This window comes from Lactuca serriola, chromosome 2 (assembly GCF_051521515.1).
Source record: "Lactuca serriola cultivar US96UC23 chromosome 2, Lser_US96UC23_V15, whole genome shotgun sequence".
Taxonomy (NCBI): Eukaryota; Viridiplantae; Streptophyta; class Magnoliopsida; order Asterales; family Asteraceae; genus Lactuca; species Lactuca serriola.
In genome coordinates, this window is record NC_136409.1 from 79,273,945 (window position 1) to 79,300,813 (window position 26,869).

Below are 26,869 nucleotides of genomic sequence, written 5' to 3' on the forward strand. Positions count from 1 at the left end.
TCTCACTCAAAGTACATTCCTTTGAACATCCTTTTGCATAAAGGTTTCTAATCTAGACATAGATTTTCAATATTCAATTCCCAACATGGACACACTTCCATATTTTCCACATGACAACTCATTCTTAATAGAATCTTTTCTATTCATGATAATGTCGATATTTTCCATCCAATATGGAAACATTTCCATATTTTCCAATACTTTACTTCCAACTACTCACAAGTGACCAATCCTCGTCGAACTTTGGATTGTCCTTTGATAGTTGTTTAATTATTTTAGTCAAAACCAATTCTAGTCCCTTTTTCCCTCTAAATGCGCTCGACATTTGGAAAATTTTAGAATGGTCAAATATCAAAGCATTTGCAATCGATCATATACCCGAAGCGTATGGGACACGACGCATAATGTTTTATTTGCTATGTTCTCAAAATTCGAATTGTGAAGAGGAATGTCGTAAGCATAATCGAAATTTTAAGAACACACTATGTACCCTTGACTAAATTTATTAACATTTCTCAACCTAAACCTTTAGATTTGAAATGAAGCATAATATTCTCTCCCTTAATTATATCAAAACAACTTTACAACCCTGACGACTTTGCAAGGTATATCTCTTGTTTTCTATAATTAATATTGCCAACTTGCAATACGTGCCTTAATAATCATACAATCATAACATTTATGCTCCCACTATCATGATGATTATTATAAAACATAACACGTATGCTCCCACTAGCTTCGACATGTATTCATAAACATCTTAACTTTCAGAAAAACAATGCTTATTGAATTTCTTAAGTTCATGTTTCTAATACTTAGTGCTTTGATAATCTTTTATCAAGGCTTCTTGAACTTATACACCTTTGCCTTAGATAGTTCATATGTGTGTGTAAACAATTGCCAAACCTCACAATTCAAATTATGGAAAGGGATACCGTAACCATAATCGAATTCGAGAATGCAATTTTACAATCACTATCTTCTTAAAATCTTTCTTAGTGAAAGCATTTCCTCACAATCATTTTCACGAAGGAGGAAATCTTATGAAACTTAGATTTAAATGGTGTATGTGTTCCTATCCATGTGAATTTGTTAAAACCAAAGTTTACGACAAATTCATACTCATATGGATCGAACTTTCTTAATCTTGATTTCTTGCCTTATGGTAGCACAGCTGCCCACCATGTCTTCCAAGTAGTTAAGAAACTCATCCTTTCCTATCAATGTACCTTTCATTGATTAAGGTGCTTTGCCTTTTATGCATTCAAAATGAGAACTCATAGAACTCACATGCATAATTACCTCGATTGGATTGGCACAGAAACATAATGATGTCAACACGATAGGTTGTAAACCTCAAATCGTGTGCTAGTGATGATTGATAAGGTTTATTTGATTTGTTCTTGAAACCTTTCAAGACCATTAAGACTCCCACTGACTCCTTGACATATAAGATTCTCTTGTCAAAACATTTCTTGACAAATAAATATTCAAGAGTTAGTGTAGCTTTTATCAAAACACTTCATAACTTTGGTCCTAGTTGGTCTTTGTCTTATCCAAGACATAACAACTTTCCACAATTGATGAATGTTATAAACCTTCTTAATATTTGTCACCCATTGTCACAATCTTAACTCTAAGACTTGTTTTGGAACGAAGTATGATTGACTTTTTGATTTAACCATTTCTTCAATCCTTGATTCCTCTTCTCAAACATATAATTGCACTAAGACTCACTTAGAGGATCAATTGAGATATGGTTCTTAATCATTAAGACCTATCATAAAGCATAAAAGCTACTCTCCCTTCTTCTTAGAATGGATAAACTTTTATCTTTCTGCCTACATGATTCTTCTTATTCGTTTTGCTATTGATTTAAACCTTTTTAATCAATTCTGAATTATACTTAATCTTATCATATTTACTGAACCATGACGAATATCTTGTTACTCTTATGGTGGACTTTGACCCACACACGACTTTGTGTACTCGATCTCCTAGTCCTTCACTTGACACTTTGTCAATGAATTAGTCTAATTTCCAAATATGAAATTTCTCATTCATCGTGCAACCAAGTTGTGTGATTCCAAATTTCTGTCCAATTGAAACTTTGGGCGATGAGAAACTCTCCCTATTTGGTAAATTCTCGACTTTCCATAAATAACATTATAAGAACCAAATCCATTATTGTGAATAATAGAAACATTTTAACATCAATTTTTCATACACGCCATTGTAAGGATAAATAAATAAAATTTAAAATCAAAATTTATTTTATTGCGGAAAAATTTGTCCTTACAATGCAATTCATTGAAAAGCTTATGCTAATACATCTTTCTTAGCAATCTAACTCTAACTCTAAGTAGTAGCTTAAGAATCTAATCTTCGAGAAATGCGATCGAAATCCATTCCTTCATGGTTAGCTTCTGCTCACTTCTTCCTTTAAGCTCCCTTTCTTTTCTTCGATTCTACAAAACATCAATTGTAATCTTATCACATTATGTATTAAGAATCTAGAATGAAGCTTAAAAGAGTTAGTCAATGGATTTTACCTATATTAGAGCCATACGTTTCGACTCTCCCATCTCTTAGATATCTTAGGTAAATGAGGCAGCTTCGTCTCCAATGCCCTTTCTCTTGGCAATAAAAGCAAATTGACTCTTTTGGAACAGCACATGGAACTACTTCAGACATCGCCTTTCTCTTATGATCAAACTTTTCGATCATTGCATGTCTTTCGTTGCCATTGCCTATATCCATAAAGGTCTTGAAGGCAGATTCACCAATCAATTTTGCTTTTCTATTGCGCCAAACCATTGCTGATTCAGCAGCAATAAGCATATAGGTGAGATCTATAAGGGTCACATCATGGTTCATCATACAATACTCTCTTACGAACTCACTATATGAGTTAGGAAGTGACTGAAGAACCCAATCAATAGCTATTTCCTCACAGACAACGGATCCCAACATTCTTAACCTATCAATGTGTGACTTCATCCCTAGGACGTGTGCACACACCGGCTTTCCTTCTTTATGTTTACTTGTCAGAAGGGCTTGAGTGATCTTGAACTTTTCAAGTCTTTGAACTTGTGGGTTAGGGAGAATAATTGGAGGAGGGGGAGCAAGTGAAGTATGATCTCTTGTTCCTCGATCGAATCGTGGAATATCATCTTCATGTGGAATGCTTGTTCCACGGGATTTGAGAAGACCATAGTTGTCAAACTTTGACATCTACAAAACGGGAGAAAATGAATTCAAGTTAGTTGATAGATTGAGTCCTTAGGAAATCACCCAAATGAGATACTAAGGCTAGGACCCAACACAATATTCTACAACTCGGGAGAGGGATGTCGTAACCCTAATTGCAGAATATTTGAAGGTAAGTGAATGACGATTCACTAATTTCCACCACGAAAAACGAAAAAGAAATTTAAGTTTTAAATTTATGAAAACTCCTAGATCCTTTGAGATTCATTGAACTTTCAATGGCATGTTTAAATCTCGATATGCCCCTCTTGTTTGTGACTGGGATGCCGAGGATCACAAAGCGGGTGTGAATAACCATGCAAACTTTCATGGTGCCCTCACATGTTACAGTCATCTATTCGATGTGCCGGTAAACCACACACGCTCCACCGAACTATGAAAAACATTGATTCACCCTTTGCTACCTTTTCTTAGAACCATTTAGTGTGCCGGTAAACCACGCACGCTCCACTAACGTCTTCGCAAGGGCACAAAGTGTAATTTCATGGAATTGCATCAATTCACTTTTGCCTAAGTAACTAAGATTGGGAATTTTATGAACACATTTAGTTACTTTTATACTTCATTATACTTATAATGGAAGGTTTCGTCCTATCCTACCCGTTCAGCTAACGACCCTCCACTAGTCAAGAGTGCGGTGGGTAAGAGTGGATACCCATTCAATCGCCATTTTATAGGCAATTTCCTTAAACACCCCTTATAGACTAGCTTCATGAATGAGGCCCACTAACGGTAAGACTGACTTTTACTCATACATATATATATATATATATATATATATATATATATATATATATAATGTTAAACTTTTAATGTTATATATAGTATAGGGTGTATTTTATACTTTCAAAATACTAGGTGGTCTAATTTAACAATTATACTTTTAATTCAATTAAATTGTAAACCTATACTTTTATGGATTTATTAAATCTCTATTAATTATACACCTTAATTAATTAATAAAACCATAAAGGTGTGATTTGAACTTTTTCAAAACTATACTAGAGTTTTAGAATTTAACATTCCTAATTAAACTTTTAATCATCTTTTAAATTCCAAAACTTGAGGGCAAGTTTTGAAACATTTCAACACATTAGGGTTTAGAATTTAAATATACATCATAATTAAACCATTTAATCAAAATTTAAATTCCAAAACTTGAGGGCAAATTTTGAAACCTTTTTCAAAACATTAGGGTTTTAACTATATAAATTTCAAAACAACAAAACTTTTGGGTTCAAATTTAAACTATAAAACCTAAGGGGAAAATATGAAACTTTTCATAACAACAAGGATCAAATAACAAATAATCTAAATTAACAATTAATCAGATAATTATCCATATTTGATTTATTTAATGATTTCTTGCAAAACAATTTATCAATTTAATTTAAACAATTATCACATAAGGAAACAATTATCTTATTAATTGATAACTATCTTCAATTAGATCAAAAATGTAGTCAAATATATCATATAATCGGATTAATATTGATCTAACATGATAAGGTAACCATCCATAAGCAAAAACAGCAAGAAATCCCGAATATACCTCTTTCTGACGCACCGAGTCGCCGAGTCACCCTCTGGAACTCGCCGAGTAAGGGAAACTCGCCGAGTCCACAGTGGGACTCGCCGAGTCCTTCAAGCAGAACACCAAAAATAGAATTTTTTTCAAACATATCAAGCATCAATACAATAGAAACCAATCAAGGCTCTGATACCACTGATGGGTTTTGGTCATAAGACATCTTATGTGCTCATACAAACCCTAATGCTTGGATCTAGGTTTCTCTATTGTACATGCAAGTTATCCAAGGCTATAAACCCTAATTCTAGCATATGGGAATCAATATTAACATATAATTAGGTTTAAGATATTACCTTGATTGTTATGTAGCAATAACAATCCCAAATCTCCTTGAATTGACTTTGGAAGGCTTAGAGTCACAAGTGTCACTCCTCTAATGGCTTACAAACACCATAAGCAAGTGGAGAAGGTATAAAGAGAGAGGAGAGAGGTAGGAATTCGTCCTTAGGACTTCTTGGGAAGGGTTAGACGAATTCATGAGCCTTAGGGGGTTTATATATGTGTAAAGATTAGGGTTTTAGTCCTTATCCTTATCTAGTTGTTTCCCCACCAAGCAACCATAAGATAAGTCTTAGAAACCCTTATCCTAGTCGAATTCTAAGGCATTATCTCCTTAAATTCGTTCACCCTATATTTAAGATAATCCTTACCTTATTTTGTAACTATCATATAATTACAATTCAGCCCCTCTAGTTTAATTAATTACACTTGATCACAAAATTAATTCTTAATTAATTATTGACCAATATTAATTAAAAAAATATGATTTCATATTAATAAATCATAATAACCTCTCTCTTTATTTATTTCTCCAATCAAGTTGCTTTGGTGAAGGCAACCCAAAAGGACCATGCACCATCGGGTCAAGTACATACCAAAATAGTTATGGACTTAGACACTAATCCAACAGTTACCACATTTGTTCTGATTTGCAGGGACTAAGAAAAATAGGGATGTGGAGCATGGAAGAATAAATCTAATAATGGGAAACCGAAGATCGTCGCCTGTCACCAAGATTGGAGTGTATTCTCTAGTGCTTAATAATGGATTAGGTTTAGATTTAAATAATTGTTGCTACTCGCCAGATATTGAAAGAAACATCATTTCATTTCATGGTTTGTTTAGACAAGGATTTAGATATTCATTTAATAATGAGAATGGTTCTATTTATGCTTATCTAAATGGTGTTTTATACTTTGAAGCAATGCCTTGTAATGGAATTTATGAAACTGTTATGGTTGTAGATAACCTAGGAAATGATGTGTTGGGTATGGATTCTTCCAATAGTATGGATAAAGCATGTTTGTGGCACTATCGTCTTGGACATGTGAACAAGAAGCGCATAGCCCAACTCCAAAAGGATGGAGTGTTGGAGTCATTCGACCTTAGGGAAGATAACACGTGCGAATCTTGTTTACTTGGAAAGAGAACCAAGTCACCCTTCACTGGCACTTGTGAGAGGGGTGAGGGTTTATTGGATCTTGTACATACTGATGTATGTGGGCCCTTTAGATCCGCCACAAAGGATGCGAACCGCTTCAATGTGACTTTCACAATGATTATAGTAGATATGGGTATATTTACTTAATCAAGCACAAGTCTGAAACGTTTGAGAAGTTTAAAGAGTTCAAAAATGAAGTGGAGAACCAATTGGGCAGGAAAATCAAGATGCTTTGATCTGATCGAGGAGGAGAGTACCTAAGACTTGAATTCCACGACTATCTCAAGGAATGCGGAATAGTTTCGCAATTGACGCCACCTTGGACACCGCAGTTAAATGGTGTGGCAGAAAGGCATAATCGAACCTTGTTAGACATGGTTCGTTTTATGATGAGTCGTGCTTCACTACCTATCTCATTCTAGGGGTATGCCTTAGAGACTGCCACCCATATCCTTAACCGAGTCCCTACAAAGAAGTTTGCCAAAACACCTCACGAAATGTGGGCAGGGAAAGCTCCCTCGTTGGCACATATCAAGGTTTAGGGTTGTGAGGTTTTCGTAATACGAGAAACTCACGGCAAGCTCGAACCTCGTAGTGAGCGATGTATTTTCATCGGCTACCCACAGAAATCCTTTGGATATCTCTTCTATTGACCGAGTGACAATGTTGTCTTCGTTGCGAGAAGAGGGGTTTTCCGAGAACGAGAACTCATAAGCCTAGGAGATAGTGGGAGGCAAATCGATATTAATGAGATTCAAGAGTCGAGTGATGAAGGAACCTCGACCGCTGGCGCTCAACCCGAGGAGGAAACTCCGGTTGAACTGATTGACGAGTCCTTACCTTTTAGACGTTCCAAAAGAGTTAGAGTTCAACCCCAGTTTTATGGTTTTCATATTACTACCGAAGGGGACACGTATATTAGTGATGGTACACTAATAAATCTAGATGAACCTAATAGCTATAAGAAAGCCATGGCAGGCCCAGAGTCTGCGAAATGGAAAGAGGCGATGGACAGCGAGATTCAGTCCATGTATGACAACCAAGTTTGGAATTTGGTTGACAATGTGCCCGGACGTAAGACGGTTGGGTGCAAGTGGATCTTCAAGAAGAAGACCGACGTGGATGGGAATGTACACACGTATAAAGCGCGATTGGTCGCGAAGGGCTTTACTCAAACTCCCGGAGTTGACTATGATGAGACCTTCTCACCAGCTGTGAAAATAAAGTCTATAAGGGTGATGTTAGCCATTGCTGCATTTCATGATTATGAGATATGGCAAATGGATGTCAAAACCGCTTTCCTTAATGGGAAGTTGGCTGGGGATGTTTATATGGCTCAGCCAGAGGGTTTTGTCGATGCCAATCATCCCAATAGAGTGTGCAAGCTTGAGAAGTCCATTTATGGACTTAAGCAAGCATCTCGCAGATGGAATCTTCGCTTTGATGAGAAAGTCAAAGAGTTTGGATTTGTACGAAGCGAAGATGAATCATGTGTATATGTCAAAGACAGTGGGAGTATAGTTAGCTTCCTCGATTTGTATGTCGATGACATACTGCTCATAGGAAACAACGTCCCGACTTTGCAGGAGGTTAAATCCTGGCTCGGAAAGTGCTTCGCTATGAAGGACCTCGGAGAGGCTTCCTATATTTTGGGAATAAGGATAGTGAGAGAACGAAGTAAGAGACTAATACGACTTATTCAAAATACTTACTTAGATAAGGTACTAAAACGTTTTAGTATGGAAAACTCGAAGAAGGGAGAACTACTGATACAGAGTAATGCCAAATTGATTAAGACTCAAAGTCCGAGTACAGAAGCCGAGATAACTGAGATGAGATGAGTACCCTACGCTTCCACAGTTGGCTCAATCATGTACGCTATGACTTGTACTCGCCCTGATGTGGCCTTTTCTTTGAGCATGGTCAGTAGATATCAAGGGAACCCTGGCAGGGCTCATTGGATTGCGGTCAAGAATATACTTAAGTACCTTTGGAGGACCAAGGAATGGTTTTTAGTCCTCAGAGGGAGTGATGACTTAAAGGTGCGAGGGTATAGTGACGCCAGCTTCCAGACCGACAGAGACAACTACCGTTCACAGTCGGGCTGGGTCTTTACCCTTAATGGAGGAGCAGTGACTTGGAAAAGTTCCAAGCAGGAAACTATAGCTGATTCAACGTGCGAATCAGAGTACATTGTAGTGAGCGAAGCGTCAAAGGAGGCGATATGGTTAAAGAACTTCATTGGTGACCTTGGAGTTGTGCTTGCCATAAAGGAGCCTATGGAAATTTTATGTGATAATGAAGGAGCGGTTGCCTTGACCAAGGAACCAAGGGATCATGGTAGATCCCGGCATATCGACAGGAAGTATCACTTTATTAGACATCGAGTAGAAGAAGGACACCTCGTGGTTAAGAGGATATCATCAGAAGATAACCTAGCAGATCCGCTTACGAAGGGACTGAGTAGGGTTAAGCACTTGCAGCACGCTAGGAGAATTGGGCTGAAAGACGATATTAGTTTAGATTAGATAGTTTTTGGAAACATGTAATAGATAAATGTAGTTGGCATTTGATGATTAAATAAAGGAGTATTATTTATAAGTAAAGCTACTGTCTTATGTTTAACTATTCTTTCACTTTGCATGTTTTGACTTCCAGAATAATTGAGTTTATTAAGAATAATCGAATTATTCAAACAATCCACAATCGTTCATATGTTGGAAGTAGTTATGAATGAAGATTATCATGAATTGGTGTGTAGATTGTCTAAAAGGTATTAGACATAGCAAAGGTTTGCTACAACGATCATGAGTGCTTATGAACAAGTTTTGAGCATTGGAATAAACCCGCGCTTGCTGGAATCACTTTATGGAATGTACCGCAAGTGATCACAAGACGATAATATCATATGGTCTTGAAACCAAGATATATGGTTTATTGTTTACTAATTGGTTGTGCATTGATAATGCGAAACCGCATTAGTAAATTGATGTCATAAAACGCATTGTTGTGTATAGTTGATTAGTGAATAAGTAAATGCATATAAGTCGAAGTTTATCTGTTACTTTTATCCTAAGAGGGTAAAAGCGATATCACGGCCGCTCGATGATTTGATTTGACTTATATGTCGGACCCGGTCAGGACTGAATTGATGTGTTCAATTAAGTTCTATGTCAAGTAAATCTGAGATCGAGAAACTAATTGCTAGACAATAAGTATGACAATGTTTCATGAAATTGTCTACACAATATCAAAACAGAGGACTATACGATCCCTTATCTAAAGGACAGGATACTGATAAGATCAGAGTTGACAGCATCTTTGAGAGCTACGATTGCTAATCAGATTGTGTTTACATTTATAGTTATTAGACTTATCCAAGTGGGAGACTGTTAGATTAGTGTCTAAGGCTGTAACTATATTTGGTAAGTACTTGACCCGGTTGTGCATGGTCCTTTTAGATTGCCTTCACCATAGCAACTTGACAAGGTGATTTATATAGAGAGAAGATATTTTATTATTATAGTATGATAAGAATAATATGTTAAAGGAATAATAATATTATTTGATTGATATAAGTCATAAATTAATTAGGAATTAATTTGGTGACTTAAAGAGATTAATTGAATAAAGGGGCATAAACTGTCAAATGTGTGATAGTTGTGTTTTGGGATATTAATCCTTATAGATAATAAGGGGGGACGATTTGTAAGATAACGATATCTTAAAATCGTCCAAGTTTATCATCTAGAAGGATCTTTGGGTTGCTTTGAGGCTAAGTTATCCAATTAGGGTTTAGGGTGAAACCCTCGGAGCTCATAGTATAAATAGATCCCTTGGGTGAGGGAAATCGGCCACTCTATGATTGAGGAAACCCTAGGTCCAACTTCTCACCTCTCTCCTTCTCTCAAATCATCCTCTTGCTAGTAGGTGTGTGTAATCCATTAAAAGAGTGACAATTGTGACTCTAAGCTCCATGAAAAAGAAGTTTCAAGCAAGCAACTCAAGGTATTCTTCTAGATCTGATTTCTTATGTTAATTGTTTGTTTACACTAGATCTATGAATGAAAGTCTTGGATACATTGCATGTTCAATTAGAGAAACCTAGATCCAAGCATTAGGGTTTGCATGTGCAAATTGGAAAGTTCTTATGGTTCAAACCCATCAGAACCATCCATGAAGGCATGGACGGTTTCTTCATGCTTAAGGAGTTCTAGAATAGTCTTTGGTGATAAACAAGAAAGTGGATAATCACTCGGTTTAAGTTTATCTTGGATTAGGATTTATCTAGGGTTTCCTGACTGCACTATATAAACAGCCTAAACCCTCTAATTTTCGGCCACTTGCTTCTTGGAAGATCCAGCCGAAAATTGGAAGCCTCTCTCCTCCTTCTCAATCATCTTCTATTGCTAGTGTTGGGTGTGAACCACTAGAGGCGTGACACTTGTAACACTTTCTCTCAAGGCTTCATCAAAGCAAGGATTTGAATTGTTATTACTATATAACAATCAAGGTATGAATCTTCTAACCCTAATTGTGTATTTTGATTGTATACTGGTATGCTAGGGTTTTCTATTTTTGTTGTTCAAGTTGTATGTTCAATTAGAGAAAACATAGATCAAAATTTTTAGGGTTGCATGCACACATAGGATTATATGTTTTGCATAATACCCAACAGGTACATCATGCGGGAGAGCATCACATGGAATAGATCGGGCATAGGAGCAAGCAATCATAGATACATCAGAAGGGAGCGCATCGTGTGGAATTGATCGGGCTTAGCAGCCAATGATTGTAGATACATCATGCAGGAAAACATCACGTAGAATGGATCGGGCTTAGGAGCCAGCGATCATAGATAGATCACGTGGTAGAGAATCGCATGGAATGGATCGGGCTTAAGAACAATATATAACGCGGGAGAGAATCACATGGAATGGATTCGGCTTAGCTACCAGCGATCATAGATACATCAGGTGGGAGAGCATTACGTGGAATGGATCTAGATTAGCTACCAGCGATCATAGATATATCACACAGGAAAGAAGCGCGTGGAATGGATCGAGCTTAAGAGCCAACAATCGTAAATACATCACGTGGTAGAGCATCGTGTGGAATGGATCGGGCTTAGGAACCAGCAATCGTAGATACATCATGCGAGAGAGCATTACGTGGAATTGATCGGGCTTAGCTGCCAGTGATCGTAGATACATCACATGGGAGAGCATCGTGTGGAATGGATTGGGCTTAGCTGCTAGTGATCATAGATACATCATTCAGGAGGGTGTTGTCTGTAATCATATAGGCAAAGGGTGCGAGCCTTTGAGCCTAGTTGGCAGAGCATGCCGGTGTAATGGAGTCGGGTTAGGAAGCCAAGTGACTCAAGGAAAAGGTACTAAACATGTTGATAACCCCAATTTTGATTTCCTACCTGATGCGACCTTGGTCTCTGTCTACTTGAACTCCGAAAATGATTGCTTTGCTGCACCTGCAAGGTCACAGTGAAAACAAGGTCGTCAGCCATTTCCCAGGAGGAGCTCCTGGAAAGACGCTCTGACAGTCAAATTAGTTGGATATTCTAGGTTTTTGATGTGTGTTATTTGGAGAAGACTACTTACCTGTCGAGGTTGTGGGTGCAGCCTTTTATATTAGGCCCTCCTCATCGTCCATACGGGACAGGATCGCCAGAGCCGACAGGATCAAGAGCGCAGATTGGAGGATCATGCTCCCCTGTCTGTCAGAGCGTTGTGATTGGTTCTGACAGTAATGCCCTGATCGTTTTCTTTTTCACTTGATTGTAACATTTTTCTTGGAGCGGGAAGTGCCCTAAGCGAGCGCAAGCCTTTCTACGGGAGCGCCTTGCTCTCAGGGGCGCTGAGCTCCACTGGGTTTGTCCTGCTGGGCAAGCTATGCCTTGAAGCATTCTGTCGTGGCCGGGTGCGACTCTTTTTCGTTCTTGATAGGGTATATTATCACTCCCCAACCTTGATTGTTGTTTGATAACGTGCCCTAGCCAGCACGAAAGGGCCGCTCCAAGCTCAGAAGGCTAGCGCACCTGGTAGGCCAGGTCCAGTGGGCTTAGAGCCCACCAGCGCCCCTAAGGGCAGGGTGCTCTAGCAAAAGGATAATCGACCGCCAAAGGCATCCTCGCAAGAGGCTCGTGCTCGCCAAGGACACCCCAGAGCTCCATGAAAAAAGATACGGTCAGGCGACAAAGCAAGGGATCAGAGCATTACCGGCAAGATCAATGGCAACGCTCTGACAAGTGGAGGAGCACGATCCTCCAATCAGTGCCCCGGATCCTGTCGACTCAAGAGATCCTGTATCGTACGGACGCGCAGGATCATTGAGTATAAAAGGCACAACTCATGACCCCGACAGGTAAGACGCCCTCTCCAAGCTACACTCATACACACTCTCTAAACCTTACTGACTTGACCGTTGGAGCATTTTTTCGGAAACGCCCTTCCAGGAAATGGCTAACGACCTCTTTTCTCTATGATCTTGTAGGAGCAACTCAGGAACTGTTGCCGGAGCTTACCCAGAACGAGAGCAAGGTCGCATCATTTTACGCTATCTGGACGCGTGACGAAGAACGAAACCAAAAGCACACAGTTCAACAACAAAAATGGAGTCTGACAGCACCGACGGAACCAACATGGCACCAGATAGTCCGATCCAATCAATGGCACTGTTGGACGAAACACCACTGCCTTCAGCGACAAAAAGAGAAGTCCTAGATGAAGGTGGTTCAACAGTAACCGCCGAGCCACCGAGCGGTTCACAACAACGAGGATATTTTCTGCCAATAACCGCCTCCATGGCAATCATCCCAACTCAACCACCACAGCCGTCGTATATGTCATCAGTGGCGAATACCTATGCCATAGTGCTAACACCACTTCCACAGTAGGCGACGGTTCAGATGACGATGCCACCAGTCATACTACCCCATACACCATCATTCAGCTATCCAACATCAGTATAACCGACAATACCCCAAATACCACCATTTTTCAACCCGATGATCGAAGGGCAACCACCAATCTCTCTGATGCTACTGCCATTAAACCAAATCACTAGTGCTCAACCGTTGCACCAAGCACCGATGGTCACGCAGCCAACACACTCCCTACCACCATTGGCTCAAGCCATGGCAGCCCAGCCGCCCATTTTCTTCTCTTTGCCGCCTATGACGGGCGAACCCATTGTTACTACAAACACACATCTTCAACAGTCCAGCACGAGCAACTTTCAAGCCCAAAGCCAACCCATATCCTGTATTCATCTGCTCCAGCTTCCATTCCAACAACAAGTAATCTAAGATCCTAATCAAGGTTATCATGCATCCTACGGTAACCTAGGTGCGCAACCGTACAATGCGTTTCACCCATACAGCGCACACAGACCATTACTCATACCAAATCAAGACTGTCTTTCACGAAGTGTTACATCACCATTCGCCAAAGAACTGCTAGACTACGAGATCCAAACACAGCCAAACTCCCTAACCTGAAAACCTAAAATGGAGCCACAGATCCTGATAATCACATCGATACCTATGAGTGGACAATGACCTCACTCAAGATGGATGAGCTATTTTGGTGTACCTACTTCCTAACAACCCTTGATGGCAATGCGGGAACGTGGTTCAAGACACTCCGACAAGGAAGCATATACAACTTTGGCCAACTAAAGTACCCGTTCCTCACAAATTTCATGCAATTGTGAAAATATAAAGGCGACTCTCACTCGATCATCGGCTGCAAGAATAAGGAAGGAGAAACAATGAGGGAATATTTCACAAGGTTCACGAATGCCACGCTAGACGTCCCGGGGCATGACGAATGTCTAATAGACGGGGCCTTCACATGGGGACTCTTTCCGGGACCCTTGTCTCAAAAAATCATGGGAAAGAAACCACAAATGCGATCCAAGTTAAAGGATAAAGTAGAACGGTACTTGAGGCAAGAGGAAAGAGAGGCAACAAAGCAGGCATACCTAAATGCCATGTCGGCTCCTGCAAAGTGCTATAGCCCAACCCGTGCAGAAACGTTAAGCGGCAGCAGGCACTTCGGATGAGGGAAGCATTTGCAAGGACGTTTTAGACCATTCACTAGAGATGACAGGCGGGGTCACCGGCCAGACGTCTATGTAGTCGCGAACAAATCACAGTCGGCGAAAACGATGAAGGGACGATACTGTGAATACCACAAGAGCAAAACCCACAACATCGTTAATTGCTCGGTCCTAAAGAAAGAAATAGAGTAAAAAAATCTAAAAGGAAACCTCATTGAAATATCACGGAGCCTTTGATCCAAAATCGATGCTGAGAACGCCAAGGACGCATCAAGGGAACACAGCCAACCTAAGGAAATACTCATGGTATGTGTCAAGAGGGAAAAGAAGGATGAGCAGGGCGATCCGATGGGCATCATGACGCCAAACCATGGGATCACGTTCTTAGCAAGAGACCTCAGGCCTAAAGGATGGAAGGGAGATAACCCACTCATAATTCGAGCGCGCGTCCATAAAGAATGTAACTATTCACATGGTATACATCGATACAGGTAGTTCGGCGGACATAATCTATGAACATTCTTTCTGCCTCCTCCCCAATATGTGGAAAGAAAACCTTAGACCCACCACAGGAAGACTAGTAGGTTTCACAGGGCACAACATATGGCCCTTGGGCACAATCCACCTACCCCTCACGTTGACCAGCCATGACAAACAACAAAGGAAAACGGCCTTGATAGAGTTTGTGGTCATCCGACACTCTGCAGAACACAACATCATACTAGGAAGGACGACCCTACTCAAACTTGGGGTGATCCCTTCAACAATGCACGAGATCGTAAAATTCAGCACTACCGAAGGACCGGCCACATTCCTCACCGCCCCACCAAAGGAGTTGCAATGCTTTGAGGTCATGCAACCAACAGAAATAGCGCAGGAGACCAAGAGGGAAAGGGTCAAAATGGAAAATGAGAAAGAGGTCATTAATGAAGAATACTCGGACTAGCCAATCAGCATTGGCCGTAACCTATCGGAATGAATCAGAGGGAAGCTGGTAAGCCTGTTGAGATAGTACAAACATGTGTTCGTGTGGACTCCCACTGACATGGTCGGCGTAGACAGAAAAGTCATAGAACACAAGCTGATGATCAAACCGGTCACGAAGGAGGTTAAGCAAAAGAAGAGAGTCCAAGGAGGGGACCATAACAGGGCGATCAATGCAGAGGTGACCAAGCTAACGAGGGCAGGAATTTTGAGAGAGGCAGTCTTCCCAACCTAGATCGCCAACCCCGTGATGGTAAAAAAGCATGATGGGTCATGGCACATGTGCATCGACTATTCCGACTTAAACAAAGCATGCCCTAAAGATTGTTACCCCTTACCGGAGATCGACTAGAAGGTGGAGTCGTTACAGTGCTTTAAACTAAAATGATTTCTAGATGTGTCTAAGGGATACATCAAATCCCAATGTGCAAGGAAGATGAGGAGAAGACACCGTTCTACATAGATCATGGCACCTTCTGCTACACCAAGATGCCATTCGGATTAAAAAACGTCGGAGCAACATATCAACGGCTAGTCGATTCCATAATCGTTAAGCAGATCGGAAGAAACATAGAGGTATACATTTATGACATGGTCATCAAATGCCCAAATGAAACGAAACTACTGGAAAACATCGAAGAAACCTTCAAGACGTTGGAAAAAGTAAAGATGAAACTGAATCCAGGAAAATGCACCTTGAAGAAGGACAATTTTTAGGGTACTATGTAACTAGGCAAGGAATACAGCCTAGCTCGGTCAAAGTAGAGGAATTCATGGAAACACTGCCACCAAGTACCCTAAGGGATACACAAGGCCTAAACGGAAAGATCACCGCGCTTAACCGTTTCATCTCGAAATCAGCTGACAAGGCCATGCCGCTTTTTCACACGATTAAAGGATGCATTGAGAAAAGCAACTTTCAGTGGACAACGGCAGCAGAGGAGGCCCTTCAACAGGTCAAAGAAGCCTTGCACAAACTACCCACGTTGGCCAACCCTATCCTGGGAGAAACGTTATAGATACACCTATCAACTTTGGCCGAAGCCATTTCATCTGTGCTGGTTGTAGAAAGAGAAGGAGAGCAGAAGCCAGTCTACTTCGTCAGTCTGGTGTTACAGGGCCCTGAACTCAACTTTCCCACCCTTGAAAAGTTGGTTCTCACACTCATCTACGCATCCAGACGACTAAGACGATATTTCTAGAAACATCAAATTGAGGTCTTGACAAATTGCCCAATCAAGCAAATACTGCTCAAACCAGAAACTTCGGGTCGACTAGCAAAATGGGCGATAGAACTGGGCGAGCACGACACCAGCTATCGCCCACGAACAAGCATCAAGGGCCAGGAACTTGCAAACTTTTTGCTCAAAATTCCCAAGGAAGGAGAAGACATGACCCAAGGAGAGGTATCTGGGGCAGGAAAAACCCCAAAAGATAATCAGAAATGGATGTTATATACAAAGGGGCGTCCAGTAGAGAAGGTTCGGGGGCAGGTTTCATTCTAACCAGCCCAGAAAGAGAAGAGGTCACATACGCACACTTGTTTGATTTTCATACCTCAAATAACGAAGCGGGGTATGAAGCCTTACTTGCCGGTCTGCGACTATCCAAGTAGATGGGAGCGAAAGTAGTAACGGTGTTAATGGATTCAAGGTTGGCCGCCAACCAAATTAATGGGAGCTTCATGGAAAAGGATAAAAGGATGGAGAGATACGTCAAGATAGCTGAGTGGCTCACTAAATCCTTGACGGAATTCACAATCAAACAGATACCAGGAAGTAAAAATAGGAGGGCAGACGCCCTGAGCAAATTGGCATCAACATGCTTCGACCACTTGTCCAAGAAGGTCCTAGTCGAAGTACTCAAGGAAATAAGCATAGAAGAACGACAAGTGAATGCCTAAACAACAGCTAGACACACATGGATAACCCCGCTGACAGAATACCTACAGCACAACATTTTGCTAGACAACCACGGAGAAGCAAGGAAGATACGCATAAAAGCGCCCTCATATACACTTGTGAATGGGGAACTATATAGGAAAGGGTTCACAACGCCCTGGTTGAAGTGTGTGGATGAAGCCAGGGGAAAAGAAGCACTCTAGGAGGTACACGCCGGCCAGGCGGGCACACATAAATGGGCACACGCCCTAACAGGAAAGGTACTTCGCATGGGAATATATTGGCCTACCACGTACCAAGACACGGTTGAGCTGACAAGGAAGTGAGCGGAATGCTAGGCATACCCACCAATCCAAGGAAACCCTCCAGCTCCCCTGACTAACATCTCCATCCCATGGCCATTCTATCAACGGGGGATAGATATTGTGGGGCCATTCCTAGAGGCTCCGGGGAAACTAAAGTACATGGTGGTCGCGATCGACTACTTTACAAAATGGATTGAGGCCAAGCCAGTTGCATGCATATAGGGAAGGCACGTGATCAAATTCGTATGGAAGAACATACTGAATAGATTCGGAACGCCCAAGACACTCATCAGTGATAACGGGCTACAGTTCGTGGAAAACCCTTTCTGAGCTTGGTGCGCTAGCAAGGGATTACTCAGCGATTTACGTCAGGAGCACATCCCCAGCCAAATGGGCAAACAGAAGTGTCCAATCGGTCAATTGTAAATGAAATCAAGAAACAACTGGGGAAAGCTAAAGGGAACTGGGCCGAGGAACTACCCGCAGTGTTATGGTCGTACAGGACAAGGCCAAGAACAGGAACGCAGGAAGCACCATTCAGCTTAGCATATGGAACGGAGGCGATGCTTCCAGTAGAAATGACGATAGGCGCCTTGAGGAGAATTCACGCCGAGGAGGAAACTAATTCCCAGGATCTAAGACTGAGTCTAGACCCCCTCGAAGAGTGACGAGAACGATCAGGGGTGCGATAGGTCGCATACGAGAATGATGTAGAGAAACATTACAATCAGAGGGTCAAAGAAAAGGCATTCGAAGTAAGAGACTATGTGTTGAGGTGGAACGAAGCAAGTCGAGCCCAACCACAAGGAAAATTGGGCCCCGTATAGGAGGGACCATATAAAATCACCGAGGCAAATCGCAATGGAGCATACACACTGGAAACAAGGGAAGGAAAAGAAATCCCAAGAACCTGGAACGCAAGGAACCTAAGGAAAATTTACTTTTGATAAACACGAATGGTTAGCGCTAAAGCCGGCAAGTCCAGACCTTTCATCTAACATATCTAGGGTAGATTATATAATCGTAGTGCTCAATAAAATACTCAGTGTATCAAAAAGCAAACTTCCCACGCCCAAATACTTAGTGTATTAAGCGTGAAAATTCTCATAACCAGTGTATTGATGATTAAATACTTAGTGTATTAAGCGCATGCTCAACATATTAATGTTAAATACTTAGTGTATTAAACGCGAAGATTCTCATACTCAGTGTATTGATGATTAAATACTTACTGTATTAAGCGCATGCTCAACATATTAATGTTAAATACTTAGTTTATTAAGCGCAAAAATTCTCACGCTCACTGCATTGATGATTAAATAGTTATTGTATTAAGCAGCACATGACCATCAAGTCAATATTAAACACCCAATGTATCAAGAACGAAAACTCGCATACTCAGTATTGATATTTAGTATATCAAACGCGATATCGGGCGTATTAACCACGGATTGACATAAAGGGATGACCCCATTCACTAAATTGGCATACCAAATTAAAAATACATAGATCAATAACGAAAGAAGCCTAACATACATTGAACAAACATACCCAGTACAACATGGCCTAAGGGTCGTAACATCAAACAAAATAGGAGTTGAACATTACTAGTTCAAAAAAACAATAGACATGTAAGGAAAAGATTTTCACGCCCCAAACGGGGTAGCACACGGTGCATGAGCACCTTTATCAGCTTCAACAACCAGCTCACCAACAGGTTTAACCACTTTCCCACCACCAACGCCAACAATCTTGCCATCATCACCAACCCCCCTTGTCAACATTACCAGCACCCCCTCCACCATTAACATTCCCATCATCATTGTCCACAGCATCAACCGCCACACCATCAGAAGTCCCTTCAGAGCCTGCAAAAGCACAAAGCTCGCAGATCCCTTAGATATCCAAATCCCCTAACCCCAACAAAGATGCATTGTCCATACTAGCAAACGATAATAGGGCCTCATTTACACTCACAGCGAGACCAGTAGGGCGGATACCAGCACCAGGAACAACAAAATCAGAATCCACTGCAGAATCCGGAGCATTGCGACTGGACTCCATCCCAGCGACGAAAGCATCATGACAGATGAGACTTATAGCATTTGTAAAATCTGGGTGCTCAATCAACTTATCCATAATCCACACAAGACCCACATACAATAGCCAATCCAGATCATGTTGGGTAGCTTTGGCACCTGCTTGAACGACGGCAATCAACCTATCACGATCAGCAATGTCGTGTTTCATACTTTCAACCTGAATCATCAACCCTTCATTTACTTGAGTAAGGGAATCCACCTTGGCCTCCAGGGTAGCCCTAATTTCCTCCACAATAGCCTTCTCGGCAGCAAGCAGCTGGCACTTCTGCTCCAAAACTCGCACATCACTTCCTAATTAGACACTTGACGCTTCAACCCAACCTCATGAGAATCACACCTTGCATGAACTGTCTCCATCTCGCTGAGTAGTTGGACACGTCGAGCACCTGCAACAAGGTAAAACATAGTCTGTGCGGTGGCATAAGACATATTATGAGAAAGAGCGGAATTGCCCATGGCCTCCATGTTAGTAATTACAACTGGAGGAAATGCGTGTCTGGCAAACTCTATTGTGTTGGTGCGCACAGAGAGGCGAGACTCATTGTTGAAATTCCAAGCAGGGACAAAAGTGGGAGGACTGGAAGAACCCTCGCCAATACCCCTACTTGGAGAAGTTGAGCCCCGCTCCACACTACTAGAACCTTTAATCAGAGAAGAATTCAGAGGAACTTCAGACATAACTTGAACTGAAACACTGGGCTGCTCAGACGCCCCCTGGACCCCCTCGGACTGTTGAACGTCGTCATTGGGGATCACAACAAGTGTTGACGGTGTCGAATATAATGAATTCAGGAGGCGGGTGAGACCACACCTCGTCTGAACTAGTTTAGCGATAATGTCACACCCCCAAACCGAAACAGCAGAAACGTTCGGGGGTGGAGGACGTCATGTGTAGTATCACAACAATTGCATCATAGTAATCAAAGTAAACACAACCATTACATTAAGATATGAATATTTACATCTGTTTGATACATCAAATGTATAACAAAATATAAAGATGAGACTCTATATGCTTCGTCTTCTAATAAGCCGACGAGAGTACTTGCCTACTGAATTCCTGAGAATATAAGCGATTTTAAAAGAGTATCAGCATAAAGCTGGTGAGTTCATAAGAAAGTTTTTGTAATGAAAACCCGTCATTGAATTCTGTAAAATGTATGCATGTTACCCAAGAAAATCCAATATTTTCTAACATGTATGTTCGTTATTGTAATTTGTTAAAAAATGTTGACTAGCACTTGTATGTATGTTATGTCATGATTGAAAACCCTGGCTACCACCAGTATGTATAGTATGTTTTGTTTGAAAACCCTGGCTACCACCAGTATGTATTCTGTTTGAAAACCCTAGCTACCACCAGTATGTATAGTATGTTTTGTTTGAAAACCCTGGCTACCACCAGTACGTATTGTATGTTCTGTTTGAAAACCCTGGCTACCAGTATGTATAGTATGTTCTGTTTGAAAACCCTGGCTACCACCAGTATGTATTGTATGTTCTGTTTGAGAAAACCCTGGCTACCACCAGTATGTAATGTAGTTTTATTATTTAAAATAAAACTAAGTATTGTATTCCTAGAATCTCCAATGTAATGTATAGGAATTCTATTAATTAAAATAAAACTAATGAAGAATGAAATCCTATAAAAAAAATAAGGTTATTTTATACTATTGTGAGTCGTATAATCATCCTTGATATGACTGATGACCTCAGCGATGTTCTTCAGGCGTCGTACGGTATGATATTTGTCACCCCAGGCATGCCTGCCTAACTGTAGCTAGCAGTTCAGGTGTGGGATTGTCAGTCCTGAATAGATCTATTCACAAATCTCACCCCTCTCTCCAGAAGACTCTGGTTACACTAGATGTTGAGGAATTTACAAGTACTCTGAAGGGTACAAATGAAGAGTTGTCTCACAATCCTGTATTAACTAGTTTACGTGTGGTTCTGTATTGTTTTCTCGAAATTGGAAACCGTTTGTATACTTGATAGAGTATTAATAATTATACTTAAATAATGATTTGGTGTTATACTCTTGTTATCCAAATGTAGTAATGAATATCATAAACTAAAGTTGTCATAGTTTATATGTTTATCCATATATATATAATCTGAATCGGTAAAAACTGTATGATAAACTCCCCAAACTATACGTATTATAGTTTTCCTGAAATGTTATGTACTTGGTTTGTGTATTGTTCTGAAAACTAAGCAGATTGTGTTTTCACGTTGAAAGTGTCCCTTATGCTCCACATAATACAAAAGGGATAAAATATCTAAATATTTTTAAAAAAAATGTGGAAATCGTTAACTGTACCAATTTCATAAGTATTAAACTTATTGAAATCCTTTTTGTATTAGTTCACAAAATCATTTCTGTTTGGCTTGTATTCTCCCTGAAAACATTTAAATATCATAAAAGCATAGGGGTATGAACTCACTGTTAGTTGTCTGCAAGCGTTGAATCAACGAACTGGAAACGAAGACCCTTGAGTTGTTGTATGTGGCACTTAACGGAATCCTAATAACAATTATATATATATATATATATATATATATATATATATATACATATCTAATTTAGCGATTTTGTTAGATAAAGTGTTAGGAAAACACTTGTTTTCGGTTAAGGAATGTTACCGGAACTTGATTGAATCGGGGAAAGCGGGTTTTCAGTCTAATGCACCACTTAGGGAGGGTTTACGGCCGTGAACTGCCTCTTGAAGGGTTTATGGCCTTTGAAGGTTTGAAGTGTATACAACCGTAAACTCACGAACAACTATGCTAAATTCGATGAGAAACATGTTTTAGATGCTCCAAAACAACCTCCAGAGGCGATTTCTTGATGATTTCCGAAAGAAATGAAGGTGTTTTGGGGTTTACGGTCAAGAGGTAGAGAGAGAGAGAGAGAGAGAGAATGAGAGAGTTTTCGGCCAGGAAGGTTCAAATGAAGGTGTGGGTCCCGTATATATAGGCTGGGAGTATGGTCAGTGGTGGGGTCCACATGGCACCAACCGCAAACGGGTTTGCGGCCATAAACTCACTGACGCCGACAACATTTTGGTTTTTCAAGAAACTTTGGGTTTTTCGCAAGATTTAGGTTCCGACTCGTTTATAAAATTTAATTATATAAAACTAGATGATTTTCTAAACCAAAAAGTTTGACGGAAACTCAATAAAATTCAATTTTTATTAACAGAAATTGGTTAAAGGTAACAGAAAGAGGGTTCGGGTTGTCACATATAATGTCATATTTGTTGTCCTTATCCACCCCAACCGAACTGGAACAAGTGCCACTCAAAGGTGCGACAAAATGGTAATGGGACGAGCGGCCACAATGTCCACACCAACCGATGTCGGCGTCCCACCAACCGCAGAGGGAGCAGAGGCGGCAGTAGTCAGGGCAATCTGGTCACCACGTCGAGGGGGAGGAAGGCAATCGACCAGATATACCTCTCGGTGTTCCAGTTTCCCCCGGTAACAGTTCCGTAACACTTCATCCATGGATAGAGAGGACTCAACACCTACATAACGATGAGACATGAGGAAAACACATAGCCAAGGTGTACGGATCAACTAAACTAAAACCCTAACCAATAGAGAAAAAAGGGGGCGAGAGAGGAGGAAGAGTAAAGGAGACAATATAAACACTTACCATCGGTAATGGAGAAGAAGATCGCCATTTTCCCCCGTCTCCTCCAAGATGGACTCATTCCCACGCCTGCCAGTAGCACCTCAGAATAATCCTCAGGAGTAACCTGGATGTTCTTTAGAAGGTCGGCGACACTTTGGTTGTGCGGAAAAAGTTTGGGAGTAAGATCGGCAAAAGAGTTAGCATGATATCGTCCACTACCTGCCAAACCGTGGTTCAACCACAACCACTTGTCTTACCAGTTCTTTGGGGTCTTCTCATCGGGAACCAAGGTGTGCCCCCCCCCTCACCAGACAGAAAAAGTACACTTGTCACCAGTGCAATAGAATCTAAGGAAATATTTAAAGACAAAGTAGTTGGGGAGAAGGCCATTGGCACGACAGATCATCTCAAATGCCATTACCTTATTCACAAACTTGGGAGTCAACATCTGGATGCTACAACCTTCTTTTAGCAAAACCTCCTCTTGGAAATTAGTAAGAGGAAGGCGCAACATGTGACAACCCGAAATTTTCATTGGGTCAAAACACTGAAAGTCAATCACTTCATATTATAAGTCAATTTCATTTCTAATGGGTGTTAACAATTTAAAGTTAGTTTGACTATTATAATAATTATTCTTTAAACGATCGGGTGAAAGGATGTGTCGTCTCGAGTCTTGAAATTTCAAAACCGCGAATACCACATAGCTTAGAAGTTCACGGCCAAAATTTTATGTTTGGGGCTTAATTTACCCCAAAAACCGTAAACTAATGCTTAAGCATGAGTTTACTCCCCAAGACACTTCATTCTCATTTGTAAACTCAAGAGTAAACTCCAAAACTCTCTCAAGTATCATCCAAGTTTTTGTTCAATATCTTCAACCTAGTAAGTGTTTCTAGCTCTTTCAAGTTAGTATATCACTTAATCTAGTGATTGTACATCTTTTCATCCATCCATTTATGTGTTTTGACTAGATTTCCAAAACACCAAGAACACACACTAGTGTTCTTGGGCCCTTAGCACCTTTTCAAGCTTCTAACTAGTAAGTACTCCAACCCTAGTGTATTGGACAACTTATTAACTTATCATACATTAAGAAAATGTCACAAAAACACCAAGAACATGTAGTTTACGGTCCAAGGAGTTCTTGGACCGTGAACCCCAAATAAAGGTGCTAATGTGTGCTAAAGTGTGCCAAAGTGTGCTTTATCTTATCCTAAGCCTTGGGTATCAACTTAGAATCCTTTCTTGATGTGTATAGCACATGAAAACCACCAAAATCCCTCATTTATATGTGTTTACAGTTTGAGGATCTCCCAAAACCTTAAACACCCCAAAGTGGGTATAAATGGCCCATACTCCTTCCTTTTGCCTAGAATCTAACATAGGCTATTACCTTGAAGTGTTTAGAACTTGAAAACATCAAAATACCTTAGTCCATAAGAGTTTACAGTATTAAACTCATGGAGAAGTTGTCCATAGACCGTAAACTCCATTTAGGAGTGTATAGATGTCACAAAACGCTTCCTAAGGCTTAAACATGAAGTAGGAATGCTTGGATTAGCTTAGAAGGCTTCAAACAACAAATCGTCACCAAGGGGGTGAGCTTACGAAGATAAACCCAAGGTTTTATGACCGTAAACCCTTTTGCTTATGACCACAAAACCGTAAACTCCCTAATGGAGTTTTCCTAGAACCCCAAACACACTAGCCTTTCCCTACAACACTTAGATGCAATCCTTCAGACTTATAACACTTGTATAAGCTGTTTAGCATGTCCTAGGGTGTCTTGACTTTGTTTATTAGTTCTTTAAAGACTAATTGGATACATATATGTAATATTATATGTTAACTAGGATCATAGAGTGTCTTCAAGACTTCACTTGACACCTAGCAGTCCTACATCTTCAGTTTATCCGTACGAATCACTACAGGTGAGTTCATACCCCTTAATCAATGTTTTAAATGTTTTTAAATGCTTTTATGGGGGATACAAGTAGAATCATGCTAGTTATTATATCAATCACATGTGATTAATAAGTAGCATTCAAATGATTTACTACTCATTAGCTGTTTTACCAAACAGTTTTCTTCAGATGATTTTCATAAACGTTTTATATGTTTAGAACTCCTTATTAAACTGTTCATTATACACTGTATGTTTCATTTCAAACTCATTTACAATTGTGTTTCAAACAAATGTTTCTTTATACTTAAGTTGCTTTATCAAACAAATACTTTCGACCCGTTTTATAGGCTGACATCAAGTCGACCTTTCCTTAGATAGTAATCATGTTCAAAGGTGTTACAAAACTTATTTTATGCTTTTATATTGTCAATTGCATGCCTATGTATGTATAGTTATATAAGAAATGTTTAAATGACTTAGGAAGGCTAGCCGCTCTATTTCCTTTTCACCGTTGGGATGTGGTCTGGTGGGTATCAGGTATCCGTCTGAAAGTCGTTTAAATATTACTTATGTTTCATGTGTACATATATAGTCATAAAGGTTCTTCCAGTCGGTTCAATACCCTTGCGTAGCAAGGGTATACTTCCATGTTCATACGTACCAGTTATATTACTAGTAAGCTACCATATGGGTAGTTTAGGAAGATACTAATACGTTTACTAGAATGCGGAATCATACCACGAGTCAGTTCATTCATGAGTCTATACATGCTAGATAGAGAGAGAACACACATTACAGCTAGTACACACAGTACATTACTATACATGCTAGATAGAGAGAGAACACACATTACAGCTAGCACACGCAGAACATTACAGTACACTACTATACTATTACATGATTACGTTTAGATGATTACGCTTACATGAGTACGTTTACATAGATACGTTTACATGAGTGCGTTTACATATACGATAATAGGACAAACATCACTAGGTGCTATAGCATGGAACGATTTCAGGATCTAACTATACCAATGAATCACAACGCATTGTGATAGTTATATTGGGTATACATGATCATAGTAATGTGGATGTTCACGGCTTGCAAACATGCAGGGGTCGTGTATGGGTCCCAAAATCTCTTTGACAGGGGAGTTTCTAGCCTGGGATCTAGCCATCACATTATTCCTTATCCCTCAAATAAGGCAATATTAGTACAAAAGTAGTCACTTATTACAAATACTACAGTACTTACGAGATTACAATAGGTTAAAGGTAATTAGTACTGTTGTAGTTATTTGATACTACACCATAGTACTATTTCATTTTCCCATTACATTCACTTCGTGAACATTCACACGATGCACGGTAATGTAGAAGCTATATTTTTGGTTAAAGATAGTCGGATTTGGGAAGATACACACTCCTACAGGAGACACACACAGATAATAGATGCCTTGGTAGAAGGCTACTCTCAGTAGGAAGCATAGGGCTTTCTAGGATGTTCAAAACGTTTTCATACTTACAGTTCATATACATACAAATACTTATAGTTCATATACATACAAATACTTACAGTTCATATACATACAAATACTTACAGTTCGTATACACACAAATACTTACATACAAATTAAGACACTAAAAT